This window comes from Ochotona curzoniae, unplaced genomic scaffold, assembly GCF_017591425.1.
Source record: "Ochotona curzoniae isolate NIBS_2020 unplaced genomic scaffold, NIBS_Ocur_1.0 contig_3819, whole genome shotgun sequence".
Classification (NCBI taxonomy): domain Eukaryota; kingdom Metazoa; phylum Chordata; class Mammalia; order Lagomorpha; family Ochotonidae; genus Ochotona; species Ochotona curzoniae.
The window spans coordinates 40,443,868-40,458,492 of record NW_024466004.1 but is presented as its reverse complement, the minus strand read 5'-3'; positions in this window follow the sequence as shown (position 1 = coordinate 40,458,492).

The window sequence follows — 14,625 nt, the reverse complement described above, 5'->3', positions numbered from 1 at the left end:
GGAGAATTAACTAACCAGGCTGTGGGTGACTTGTGAAGGAAACCTTTAAGGTGAAGAAACAACCATGGAAAATCAAAAACAAAGGAAATGAGTCAAAACGCCTGGCATTCTGCAGAGGGAGAGTCTGCTTCGACTTGTTTTCAAGTTCTGCATAGATTTCTCCACCACAAAGTAAAGGCAACTACTTGTAAAGTCCCAAATGTCCTGGTCCTCAGTGACTTGAGGCACCCTCTGGCTTCCTTCCCTCATGCCTGGGAGATTAGCTGCTCTGTCCTCCTTAGCCATTCCTGGAAATGAGGACAGCTGGCTTCTCTCAGGGGACAGGCTGGTTCTCAGCCCTGAGGCAACAATCAAGATGCCACAACCCAGCTTGTGGTGGACCAGGACACTTCATCCCCAAGTGATGAGGTAGGAAAATGGATGGAGGAATTTTATTTCTTTCCCACTCGCACTGATTTAACATACAGAGTTTGGGCCCACAGCTGGGCTGAGGGTCCTCTGGGTGATTCCCGCACTGACCCAAAAGCAAGGTGTATACTTTGACCATGCACACACAGCTATGATTATTACCCTTACTAACGATTCATTTCTTAGATTTTCTGGTCAGCACAGTGTGTGTATTTTAGCCTGCAGCCTGGACATTCCCCACCCCTGGACTGCAGAGGGTCACAGTATCCTTAACATGCTCAAGATGTGCTATGGAAAGAAATGCATAGCCCTGTAGCTAGGCAAATGTTATACTGTTGGGAGAAAAGCAGACAATAGCTAACAGGCATTCTGGGCCTTGCTAATGCCAAGTCTGTGTTAACTAAGCAGTAGGCCAGCATAGTTGGTTATCCTATTTTTAAAATTGTTTTTGCAGATAAGCAGGGAACTCTGTGCACTGCAGCACAGCACAGCAGCAGGTGGGTGATGTTGCCCGGGATGCACCATCGAGACCCACAGGATGGCTACATGCTGCCATGCAGCAAGGGTGGAGGTGGCGGGGAAAAGGCTGCAAATTGCTCAGCAAAGGGGAATGGGAACCACCAAGGGCATGTCTGACAGGTGAGGAGTGATTTCAGGGGACTTCCAGAGACCAGACAACTGTACTCTCTGATAGGTGAAGGAGCTGAGATAAAGTTGTTTATAGTGGGGAAACCAGAGGGAATGTCTGAGTCAGACCAAGGTACTTACCCACGTGAAGGAGCTGGGCTGAACTAAGTAGCACTGCCTTCTGGCACACATGAAAGCTTGGGCTGGAGGGCATGCCTAGTTGGACTAGGCCCCAATACCTGCCCACAATGTCAGGGCAGGGGGTGGACCATATCGGACTTGGCCCATAGCACCTACTGGAAGGAGAGAACTGGATCTTAGGGCAGATCCCCCCCACACTATTTTTTTTTTAAGAATTAATTTTTATTTGAAAGGCAGATCCACAGAGAGAAAGAGAAGAGAGAGAAAAACCTTCCATCTGCTGGTTTACTCCCCAAAAGGCCACAAGGCTGGAACTGAGCCAGTTCAAAGCCAGGATATTCTTCCATGTCTCCCAGGTGGGTGCAGGGTCCCAAAATTTGAGGCCATCTTCTTCTGCTTACCAGGCAATAAGAAGGGAGCTGTATGGGAAGTGGAGCAACCAGAACAAGAACGGTGCCCATATGGGACCCCAGCACTTGCAAGGGGAGAATTTAGCCATAACCCAGCACGATGGCTCAATGGCTAAATTCTTGGTTTGTGTGGAGTCCTGCGGGTTGTGACGGGCTGAGCCAGGATGGACTTCAGAACTTACCAACACCTCTGGCAGCTGGGGCTGGGAAGACGTCCGTTTGGTCAGACTGCAGCACCCACTAACACATGCAAAGGCTGGGACTGAGGGCAGGCCATGTCAAGCAGGACTACAACATCCACCAGCACTCATGAAATCCAGGGCTGGAAGAAGGCCTGGTAGAACTGGAGGTGCTCTACTGATAGTCTGAAGCTCCCACTGGTGAACACAAGAGCCAGGACTGGGGACAGACCAGGCTGGACAAGGCGGCAGCACCCTTTGGCACACATGTAGGGTAAGTCTGGAAGTGAATTGGGCTGAGCTAAGCCACAGAACCCATGAGTAGGCACAAAAGCCAGATTTAATACTGGACAGGACAGGCTAGGCCATAGCACATGCTGACACACACAAAAACTGGAGCTGGTGGGAGTTATTGGGAGTCATCGCGACTAGGCCATGGCACCTGCTGGTATGTGTGAAGATGGGCTAGGCCATAGAACCCAAAGGTTTCTGTGAGATGGGATTGTGTGTGGAACTGGCCAGGCAGCTGCATCCACCAGTATGTGTGGTGGCAGTGCAGATGACAAACCAAACCTGACTTGCGCAGGATAAAACATAGAAGAGTCAAGTCTGAGGTCACCACAGGCAAAGTTTCTTCAAAGGACTCCCCAACTAGATCCTGGAACTCAAACTCTGGGCACGGGGAAAAATCACACAGTCCATCCTTGGAGTATATGTATTGAGGCTGGGTCTCTACAATTGCTGACATCTGTGCAGTGGACCACATGCCCAGATGCACACAAAAGACATGACAACCAGCAGGAGATGTCAAGTGCCTCATCTGGGGATAGAGAGCATAATGGGTTGGACAACTCTCCCGGCCAAGCTTTAGAGCATATTGCTGGTTCTGTGAATCCACTAAAGTGGACTTGGTCAGTCAACAGACCTTGGAAAGGTTTTCTCAACCCTGCTGTAATGAGGTCAACAATGTCTCAGAACTATCAAAACACTGAAGCAACACCCTCATTACCTCGGGGTCCTCTAAGGTGTTATCAAATGACCGGCCCCCATCACCAGGAGCTGACATAGTTTAACAGCAAGGAGTGTACCTCCCCAGCAGCAACAGAAGAGAAAAATAAACAAGAAAAAAGAACCCAAACATTTGTCTTACCTACCTTCCTCCATACCTGAACCCTCCCTACTCTAAACAGAGGTCTAAATGGGCATGCATCCCTTTCAAAATGTAAATAATATTAAAAATGAAACCAAAAATTGCCATCAGAAACACAGGAAAATGCAAAGCATGCAGCATAAAATGCACTGCAAAATCATATATGCTCACATTATGAAAATGGAGATGAGAAGGTAGAGCATTGCCTTATTCAGCCTCAGCTAGAATCATGCCCTTTGGGTAACTCAACTGTTTTCACCATTTTGCATATATCTGACTGTGAAGATGTTTGCAGAATTGATTTTGAGATCACAAAGAAATGTGATTGGCTAATTCACAAGTGCATTTTTTAAATAATAAAATATTAGCTATTAAATAAAGAAAGGGGCCTGTTGTGTTAGCCTAGTGGTTAAAGTTCTTGCCTTATATGCGCTGAGATCCCATATGGGTGCCGTTCATGTCCTGGCAGCCCTGCTTCCCATCCAGCTCCCTGCTTACGGTCTGGGAAAGCAGTCGAGGATGACCCAAAGCCTTGGGGCCCTGCACCTGAGTGGGAGACAGAGAAGAAACTCCTGGATCCTGGCTTTGGATCGGCTCAACCCCGATCACTGCGCTCACTTGGGGAGTGAATCAGCAGACAAAAAATCTTCCTCTCTATCACTCCTCCTTTCTGTAATATCTAACTTTCCAATTAAAAAAAAAAAACTTAAAAAAGAAAGAAGATATGGGGCTTGACATAGCAGCATCCTTTGCAGGTTCTGGTTCAAGTTGCAGCTGTTTCACTTACAATCCAGCTCCCTGCTAATGCACCTGGGAAGCAGCAGATGATGGCCCAAGTTCTTGGGTTCCTGCACTCATATGGGAGACCCAGAAAACACTCCAGGCTCCTGCTTTGGCCTGGCCCAACTCTGGCCATTGCAGCCATCTGGGGAGTGAACCAATAGATGGAAGAGCCTCTCTCTCTTCACTTTACAGCTCTGCCTTCCAAACAAAAAATAAAAATCTTTAAAAATGTCTATGGAAGATATGATAAGAAGAGTCATTAATAAATAAAAATGTTTGATCTAAAAAATAAAAACAGAAGCATGACAAAAGATGAAGCAAGTAGCAAATGAGAAATTCCTTATAAAACACATCAGGAAAATAGGGTTGGGGGCCACACAGTGCCACAGCGGATGAGGCTGCAGCTTGTGAGCCTGCATCCCACATCCAAGTGCTGTCAGGAGAATTAGCACCTCTGCTTTTGACACAGCTTCCAGCTATTGGATCCTGGGAGGCGGCAGACGACAAGGCAAGTGAATGGCACCCATGTGGGAGACCCAGAAAGAGTTCTACGCTCCTAGCTTCGGCCGGGCCTGGCCCTGGCTGCTGTGGATATCTGGGGAGTGAATCAGCAGATGCAAGCACTGTCTCTGATCGCCCCTCTCCATCTGTTTCTCTCTGTCTTACTGTGTCACTCTGCTTTGAAGCAGGTGGAAATAAACAACTCATTTTAAAATTAAGAAAATGTGATCAAACATTCCTGAGGATCTTTTTAAAAAGATTTATTTACTTGTATTGGGAAGGCAGATCTGCAGAGACAAAAATCTTCCAACCAGTGGCTCACTCCCCAAGGAGCCACAAAGGTGAGAGCTGAGGCGATCCAAAGCCAGGAGCCAGGAGCCTCTTCTGGGGCTCCCATGCAGGTGCAGGGTCCCAAGGCTTTGGGCCATCCTCGACTGTTTTCCCAGGCCACAAGCAGGGAGCTGGATGGGAAGTGGAGCATCTAGGACACGAAACAGCATCCACATGGGATCCTGGTGCATTCAAGGTGAGGACTTCAGCCACTAGGCTACCGCACCAGGCACTTTACTGAATGTTTTCAGGGAAGATGGGGTGTTACATCACACCCTGCAATGTAATCATTTTAAAAGCTTTCTTAAAAGCCACATTTTACAGTACTGTTAAGAGTATTCAGTTTTCATGGCAACTAACAAAATTTCATGATTGTTATTAATATGAGTTGTTTATCATTCAAGAAAATTAGCTTCCTTTGTTATAAAGTAATTTAGTTTAGGGAAAAAGGTCATTCAAGTTGAAGTATGGCTGAGACACTGGATTCTGTATTTTTACAGTTTTCAGGCACATGTGTGGCCAGTTTTTGAAAATTGAGAATGTCACTTTTTTTATTTCATAAAAACAAATACTTTACTCACTGTGTAATGCATATCAAATGGCAGCAACTGATGCTGTCATTGGTTTTCTTGTCTAAAATTAGTTTATAATCTTATCCTGGTGTTGTTGCTGCCCAGCGGTTAATTTTTTCCTCTGGGAACACTCGACTACACAGAGGTCTCCAGCCATGAGGACATGTAATACAGATCTCTCGTGTTGCTTTGAAAGCTAAGTCCAGGTCTGCCCAGAATATTCAATGGCAGGCTTTGACACAAGACAGGCAACGGTGGAGCAGTGTATACCCGGGAGTCAACATCAACTGCAATTACATTTCAAGTGGGAACCAAAGTTATGCTGTTGAATGAGACAGATTTCATGCCCCCAAACTTCATTTTAGTGAACTAGAAAAACTACTGTGAGGAACAAAAAGTGCCATGAGTATGAAGCAGACAAGAAAAGAGATGGAGAGTAAGGAAATCGTAAGTAGCTGTGTGACTGTGCGATTTCAGTCTGGCTGTGGTCTGGTCTAAGATTGCTCTAAGATTCGCTTTAAGATTCAAGTCTCCAACAAATATTAATAAAATACTCAAAAATAGAAAATGCATGTTTAGTCCATGAATATCCTTCACACTGAAGGTAAAGTTTAAGCAAACATGCTAAAGGGCAGGCATGGTGACACAGCATCCTGATATTCCGCCTGCAGTGCTGGCATCCCATATGAGCTCTGATTCAAGTCCCAGCTGCTCCATTTCCAATCCAGTTGCCTGCTAAAGACCTGAGAAAGCAGCAGAGGATGCCCTACAGGCTTGAGTTCCTTTACCCATGTGGGAGACCCAGAAGAAGCTCCTGGCCCAGATCTGGCTATTGCAGTCATTTGGGAAGTAAATCAACAGATGGAAGATTTCTCTCTCTCCCTTTCTGCAACTCTTTCAAGCAAAATGAATATTTTTTTTAAAGATTTATTCTTATTATTTTTTCATTGGAAAGGCGGATATACAGAGAGGAAGATCTTCCGTCCGATGATTCACTCCCCAAGTGAGCACAACGGGCCGATACTATGCCGATCCAAAGCCAGGAGCCTCTTCCGGGTCTCCCACATGGGTGCAGGTTCCCAAAGCTTTGGGCCGTCCTCGGCTGCTTTCCCAGGCCACAGGCAGGGAGCTGGAAGGGAAGCGGGGCTGCCGGGATTAGAACCGGCGCCCATATGGGATCCCGGGGGTGCAAGGCGAGGACCTTTTAACCACTTGCGCCACCGCGCCGGGCCCCAAAATGAATATTTTTTAAAAGCAAGCTAACCATGGGCCTGGCACAGTAGCCTGGTGGCTAAATCCTTGCCTTGTATGCACTGGGATCCCATATGGGCGCTAGTTCATGTCCCGGCTGCTCCACTTCCCTTCCAGTTCCCTGCTTGTGGCCCTGGAGGGTGGTAGAAGATGGCCCAAGGCCTTAGAACCCTCCACTCGCATAGGCGACCCGAGGGAAGCTCCTGGCTCTTGCTTTCGAATGACTCAGCTCTGGCCGTTGTAGCCACCTGAAGAGTGAACCAGTGGATGGGCAATCTTTCTCTCTGTCTCTCCTTCTCTCTGTAAATCTGACTTTCTAGTAAAGAAATGGACAAATTAAAAAAGAAGAAGAAGAAGAAGAAAAAGAAAAGCAAGCCAAGCAAATAAATATAAAGGCCAAGGTTGCTAACTCATTATCAGCCATTTGTCTATTTTAAGCTAATCCCTACAAACATATTATGAAAGGACTTACTAACCTGAGCTTTCACATTACACAACAGAATTGTTCATAGCAGCTTTGAATCCAAGAAAATTTGATCTTCATATACCTGGGACTGTGAGAAAAAAAAAAATTCCACATACTTGAAACTTGATTCCAGTTCCAAACTCCAGAATTCATTGTATAAAATGTTTCTTATGTTCCTTTTGGACTTCTGCATCACAATATTTTTGTTGGCTTCACTGTCTATTTTACTCAGTGCATTAATTCAATATGTGTTTATTACTTAACTTTGATTATCTTGGTACACAAAAGAGCAATTATTACTAAAGCTTCAGCAGGATTGAGACCAGTGTACGCAAGTAAATTGCTTTGCTTTTGGAAAACCAGTTTAACCAACCCTTGATAATGACAGAACAGCAAGTCTGTTGACGATGAAAAGCTGTAAATGCTGGCAGAACCATCTGGAGAGGCCATCACATGTAAAGCAGCCACTGCTCTAAGGTGACAATGCCGCAGTGCAGACTCCACCTGGGCCTCAGCTATGCCCAGAGACCGCCCAGCATTCCTTTGCTGCATTTCCAAGGCTTTTTCTTCTTTCCTCCTAGAATTTACAAAGTACAGAGTTGATCAAAAGATAAACCTATTCTGAGGAAATTTAGAAAATTAAGTAGTAAAAGAAAAATTGAGGAATTATTCCAAACAAAAGCGCAACCGCAGACAGGGTGAAATAAAAATACAGGAATTACCAAATGCAAAGTGGCACGGTCTCAAAGTGCACAGCTTTCCTCTAATTCAAACCAATTACACATTTGCAGGCTGCTGTTACAAACTACTGTGTGATGCTACGCTTTGAGACTAAGTGGCTGACTTCTCCTTTTGCTTTAATTCTTTTTTTTTTAATTGGTGCCCAAATGGGATCTTGGCGCATGCAAGGCGAGGACTTTAGGTGCTAGGCTACCATGCTGGGCCCTTTGCTTTAATTTGCATCTGAACTTCCTTTACAGGTAGCCAGAATAGGGTAGCCCAGTATAAGGCAGGGTCGTCTCTCCACCAGCAGTCCTTCTGAAGGACTGGGCAGCTGTGTGCCTGGCTGACAGGTTTTGGTCTTTGTCGCAGCTACGTGGGAGATCTGCTACTATTTCCGTGAAAACAGCTGTCCTCTGCAGCTTCAGTAAAATCCCAGAGCATCCTCACTGAGCTCCCCTCACCTGCTGACAGATTAAACTTCCTATTTCCCTCACATCCAAGCCTTGGCCTCAATATTTTGAGTTGACACAGGGAACGGGGATTGAACTTTCAGTAACTGAAGTATATAAAATACCTGTCCAGAAATTTTATAAAATATTGAAGTATAAACGTTCAGAAGTGCCTTGTGTGTTTTAGTATTTTAGAAATAAATTGCACTGAATTAGCAGAAGGAAGTGAACCTGTCTCAGTTGGGAAGGATGTGTCTGGTTGTTAAGATCCTTAGAATCACAGATCTAACAAAGAGGAAAAGATCTCGCAGCGTAACACTACGGTGGCTATAGGTGTTTTGGCGTCTATCTAAGGGGAGGTTGAACTAGGCATGCTTCTGATTTGGGTCTGGTGGAATGTAATTACATTATTGCAGTCACTTTCGTTATGCCAATTTACCTGGGATCCTAACAGGAAAAGGAACAGGGCCAGAAGCTATAATGTATCCTTCTCCCACAACAAATAACACTAACTGTGGAAAAGGACCAAGTTCTAAATTGAGTAGAAGTAAATAAAAGTCAGCTTACTGGAAATTCTTCTAATCACCAGATATCAAATTGTCAAGAAGAGCGGAATCTGGGAGCAGTATTGTGGCACACTGGTTGAGTCGTTGTTGGCAATGCCAGCATCCCACAATGGGGGCCAGGTCAGCTTCTAGCAGCTCTACTTCCAGTCTATCTCCTTACTAAAGCACCTAAAAAAAAAAAAAAAAAAAAGCAGAAATACTTGGGCTGCTGCTATGCACATGGGAGGTACAGATGTGCTCTTGGCTCCTGGATTTGGTCTGTGATAGCCCTGCTTCTGCAACCTTTGGGGAAGTGAAATAGCTAGCTGATGGAAGATCTCTCTCTGCATTTCAAACATATATGTAAATCTTTGTTGTTGATTTTCTTAAAAAGCAAGGACATTTGTGTTTTAAAAAAAGATTTATTTGTTTTTATTGGAAAGGCAGATTTACAGAGGGAAGGAGAAAAGAAGAGATCTGCTGGTTTATTCCCCAAAGAGCCACAATGGCCAGAGCTGAGCCTATCCAAAGTCAGGAGCCAGGAGCTTCTTCTGGGGCTCCCATGTGGAGCTTCTTTTGAGTCTCCTATATGAGGACAGGGTCCCAAGGCTTAGAGCCATCCTCTACTGCTTTCCTCGGCCATAAGTAGAAAGCTGGATGGGAAGCGTGGCTGCTAGGGCACAAACCAGTACCCATATGGGATCCCAGCACATGCAAAGTGAGGATTTAGCCTTTAAAAAAGAAAGTTTATTTTCACCTTTGGTGAAAAAGAATACTCTATCCTGTCATGAATGTGCTCAATAATGGAGTGTAGTCAACTGTGACTACCCTACCTTCCTTTTGTCACCATCAAAGACAGACCAGGCTGAAGGGGTGAGCTAAATAATGAATTAGCTAAAATTAGACTCACTGTCCAGTGTGAAGTTACACCACAGGGAAGTTCAGATGGCCGGTGAGGAGAGTTCTGTTTTTTCTTAAAATATTCCAGTCAGTAAAATTAAATAAGAATTATTGCATTAGAACAGTACAGTGTTTCAACCCTTGGTGGTTAATGGCAGCTGGATGGATGAGAGAAACCAGCAGATATTGTGTAGCCTCCTAAAGAAAGCTCCCACCCATCTGGCCTGGGAGAAAGTTATTTTAAAAGCTTTCTGTCTAGCCTGCAGCTCCACTTTGGCTAGTAGAACTTCCTGTGATGATGGAAAGACTTTGTTTCTGTGCTGCTCAATAGTGTAGGCAGCCATTCTACCCAGAAGAAAAAAAATACCAGTGTTGGGGCCAACATGCATCCCACACGCTTTGACTGGCCATTGGAGAGTCATGAAAATAATCTTTTTCAAAAATCTGTTTGAGGAGAGAGACCTCACACACCTGTCTACTGGTTCACTTCTCAAGTGCCTGGACTGAGGCCAGAGGCCAGGAACTGAATTCACATCTCTGACACTGGAGGCAGGAAGTCCAACACTTGAGCCAGCACCACTGCCTCCCAGTGTCTACTTTAGAAGGAAGCTGGACCCAGCAGCCAGAAACAGATAGTAAACCCAGGTACTATAATGTGGTATGCAGGTCTTAGTTACTAGGGTAAACACCTGCCTTGGGAATGAAAATCTGATTCCATCCTTTCTCTCAGCCAGCTCCACTGGTGGCCTCTTTAGGTTGCCAGTAAGGGATGGTTGCAGGTGTAACTGGAGAGTTCCCTGAGGTTTCTTATGGGTCAGTAGAAGTGTGGTTTCTCAGCAGAATTTTTCTTCTTTTTAAGGTTTACTCATTTATTTGAAAGGCAGAGTTACACAGAGAAGGAGAGAGAGTGTGAGCCCTTCCATCTCCTGGTTACTACCCAAATGGCCAGAATGGCCAGAGTTGAGCTGATCCCAAGCCAGTAGCTTCTTCCAGGTCTCCCATGTGGGTACAGGAGCTCAAAGACTTAAGCCATCCTCTATTGCTTTCCAATGCATAAGCATGGAGCTGGATTGGCAGTGGAGCAGCTGGGACTCCAACCAGCATGATATGGGATGCCAGTCCCACAGCCTGAGAATTAATTAGTCTAGTATATCCCAGAGTTGGCTCAACAGTTTTCTTTTAAATGAAAGTGAGCTAGTTCAAAGTATGTGTTGTTGTAAATAGGTACATGGTTATGCCCAAAATTTCATAGAGTGGGTGAAAAGGACTTAAGTCTAGACAACCTTTGGCTAGGTCCTTTGAGAACTAGGGAATTTAGCTTCTATTTTCGAGCCCAGCAGTGTGGTTTGATAGGTGATGTTAACACTGCTGGGCCAGCATCCCACATGGGCATCAGTTCAAGTTGCAGCTGCCCCACTTCTGATCAAGCTCCCCGTTAATGTGTCTGGGAAAGCAAGAGAGGACAGCTCCAGTTCTTGGACTCTTGGTACTCACGTGGGAGACCAGGAAGAAGCTCCTGGCTCCTGGCTCCTGGCTTCAGCCTGGCCCCACTTCATTTTGCAGCCACCTGGGGAGTGAACGACCAAATGGAAGATCTCAATCTCTCTCTGGAACTCTACCTTTTAAGTAAATAGGTAAATCCTTTCCAACAGCTTCTATTTTCATTCCCAGCTTCAGTACTATACATAACATATAGTAAACCAACATTAAACATTTGATAAATTAGCAATGATGAAACATGTTCCTCCAACATTTTTAAAATCCAACATCATTTAAGCCTTCTCTAAACTAACTTTTCTGTAAGTATTGCTTTGGCTTATTCCTTTCCTGTTACTTTATCAGACAAATGACCTTATATGTGATTTCAGAAGAAAAATTAAACACGTAAGAACAGATTCTCCAACTACATCTTATGAAATGGTGGTTTATAAGCCAAAGTGCAGGAGGAACCAGTATAATGTCCATGTGCATTCTATAAATCCCCATATCACTCCTCATCTTTAAGGTCCTGGTTTTTAAAAAAGATTTATTTACTTGTACTTGAAAGGTAGATTTATGGAGAGAAGGAGAGAGAAAGAGAGGGTCTTCCCATACACTGGTTTACTCCTCAAATGGCTACAAATGGCCAGAGCTCAGCCAACCCAAAGCCAAGCGCCAGGAGCCTCTTCTGGGTCTTTCACATGGATGCAGCATCCTGAGAACACAAGCCATCCTCTTCTGCTTTCCCAGGCCATAAACAGAGCTGGATCAGAAGTGGAACCATTAGGACATGAATGGGCACCCAAATGGAATCCTGGCGTATGCAAGCATATAAAAGTAAAAAGCTTTTGAAAACTTAATATATTAGTTTTTTATGAGTTGACTCCTTGATGACAGACTTGATATTTATTTTTATTTTTATCCACTGACAAAATGGAAATAAACCAGTTTTGCAGCACATCCTGTTAAGCTGCTGTTTGTGATGCTAGCATCTAGTGTTGGACTGTCAGTTTGAGTCCTAGCTGTTTCAGTTTTTTTTAAGACGTATTTATTTTTATTAGAAAGTCAGATTTACAGGGAAGAGAAGAGAGAGAAAAAGATCTTCTGTCCACTAGTTCACTCCCCAAGTAGCTGCAAAAACTGGAGGTGAGCCGATCTGAAGCCAGGAGCCAGAAGTCTCTTTCAGGTTTCCATTCAGGTGCAGGGTCCCAAGGCTTTGGACTGTACTCTACTGCCTTCCCATGCCACACAGAGGGAGCTAGAGGGAAGTGGAGCAGCAGGGACACAAACCAGTGCCCATATGGGATCCTGGCAGTTGCAAGGTGAGGATTTAGCCAGTAGGCTATCTATCACACAGGGCCCACTGCTCCACTTTCAATCCAGCTTTCTGCTGATGGGCCTGGGAATGCATTGCCTGATGGCCCAAATATTTGAGCCCTTAGTGCCCATTTGGCAGATCTGGATGGAGTTACTGGCTCCTGGCTTTGGTCTGGCCCAGATCTGGCTACTGAAGCCATTTGGGGAGTAAACTAACAAATGGAAGATATTTTTCTTTCTCTCTTTCTCCAGTTCAAATAAATCTTGAGAGAGAGAGAGAGAGAAAGAAAGAGGAACAGAGGAAGAAAGGAAGGAAGGAAGGAAGGAAGGAAGGAAAGAAGGAAGGAAGACAGGCAGGCTGGCATTAATTGCATAGTGAGGAAAGTTACTGCCTATGATGCCAGTATCCGATATGGGCACCACTTCATGTCCCAGCTGCTCCGTTTCCAATCCAACTCCCTGCTAACAGCCTAGAAAAACCAATAGAAAATGGCTCAAGAACTTGGGTCCCTGCTGCCCATGTGGGAGACAGGAAGGACCTCTAGGCCTCAGCCTGGCCCCATGGATGGAAGATCAACCTTTCTCCCTCTCTGTGTGTCTATGTATGTGTTTTCCCCTCTTTCTGTAACTCTTTCAAATAAACAAATGGCTTAAAATACTTATCTGTTAAGACAAGTTTTAAGAAGTTGGAAAAAGGATCCTGTATTTTTCTTCCTATACTCCCCTTTGGAAGTATGACTTCCATGAAGAGTTAAGATGCATTTATTTTTGAAGAGTGAGACAGGGTAATGGTAGTATCTAAGTTGAGAAGTGGTGCCAGTTTTCTGAAAATATTTCCAAATCAAAGTCGATTTCTCTTAGGAGAAAACTGAGAGGCATTAAGTAGTCTGTAATTTTTAAAATGCATTAAATGGAAAGGATGTAATAATCATGGCAAAAAAAATGCAGTAAAATCTGCTATAAAGATGATTCAGAGTTATTAAACAATTGTCATGTTTGCCAGTGGTATGCTTCTTGGGATTCCTTTCAGCAATTAAGGAAAAACATTAATTCTTCTAAGCTGCAGGGCACCATTTGGTGCCTTAGCACAATGTTCAATAAAGCAATACTCTTGCTAAGTGACGCCTAACTAACTGCTGGGACTCAGATAGATGTGAGTATGTTTGTGAGACCAAGGATTGGCAGGGTGCTTAGCTTTGACTTCTCTTCTACAGTGTGTACTTTTTGTCTACTGGAAGGGCAGAAAGTGATTCAGGGATACAGAGGAGATGGAGAAATAAGACAGAGGGAGAGGTAGTGACAAAAATTTCCATCTGCTGGTTCACAATACAAAAGGTTCACATCAAGCAGGTCTAGGTCGGGTTGCAACCAAGAGCCAGGCATCCAACTGGGGTCCCCCAGGAGGGTGGTGGGAGCCCAAGCATTTCAGCCAGCAATGGATGGATTCTGAGACAAAGTCATTCTAGATCGGGGCTAGGGTGTTGTAAATAAAGCTGCAATCTACAGTGCCAGCATCCCCACTGCTCCACATTGGATCAGATCCCCAATAATGCACCCGGGGGGAGGGGGGGAGCAGTGGAAGAGGGTCTAAGTGCTTAGGCTCCTGAACCCATGTGTGAGATTCCTGGATCTTGGCTTTGGAATAACCCAGCTTTGGCTGATGTGGCCATTTATTTATTTGTGTGTGTGTGTTTTAAAGATTTGTTTATTGTAAAGTCAGATATAAAGAGAGGAGGAGAGACAGAGAGGAAGATCTTCTGTCCGATGATTCACTCCCCAAGTGAGCGCAACCGCCAATGCTATGCCAGTCCGCAGCCAGGATCCAGGACCTTCTTCTGGGTATCCCACATGGGTGCAGGGTCTCAAAGCTTTGGGCCGTCCTCAACTGCTTTCCCAGACCACAAGCAGGGAGCTGGATGGGAAGTGGAGCTGCCGGGATTAGAACCAGCACCCATATGGAATCCTGGTGCGTTCAAGGCGAGGACGTTAGCCACTAGGCCACGCCACCTGGCCCTGATGTGGCCATTTGTTGAATGAAGCAACAAATGGAAGATTTTCTCTCTCTCCTCTCTATAACTCTTTCAAGAAAATATTAAAACAGAAAAAATAATAACTATAGATTAATCAGGGGACCCAAAATCTAGTGACATATATCCTTATAATAGAGGGAGACAAAGTCAGAGAGGAGAAGGGAGAAGCAGAAATAGGAGCCAAGCAGGCAGCAAGATGCACCAGAGGCCATGGGATCTTGGAAGAAGCCAGGAGCAATCTTCCCCTTACGCCTTCAGCAACGGGAGCATGGCCCTGTAGACACCCAACTCCAGAGTTCTTTGGGAATAACTGCCTGCTTTAAACCATCCCGTGTGGCTCATTTGTTCAAGTATCCCTAGCAAA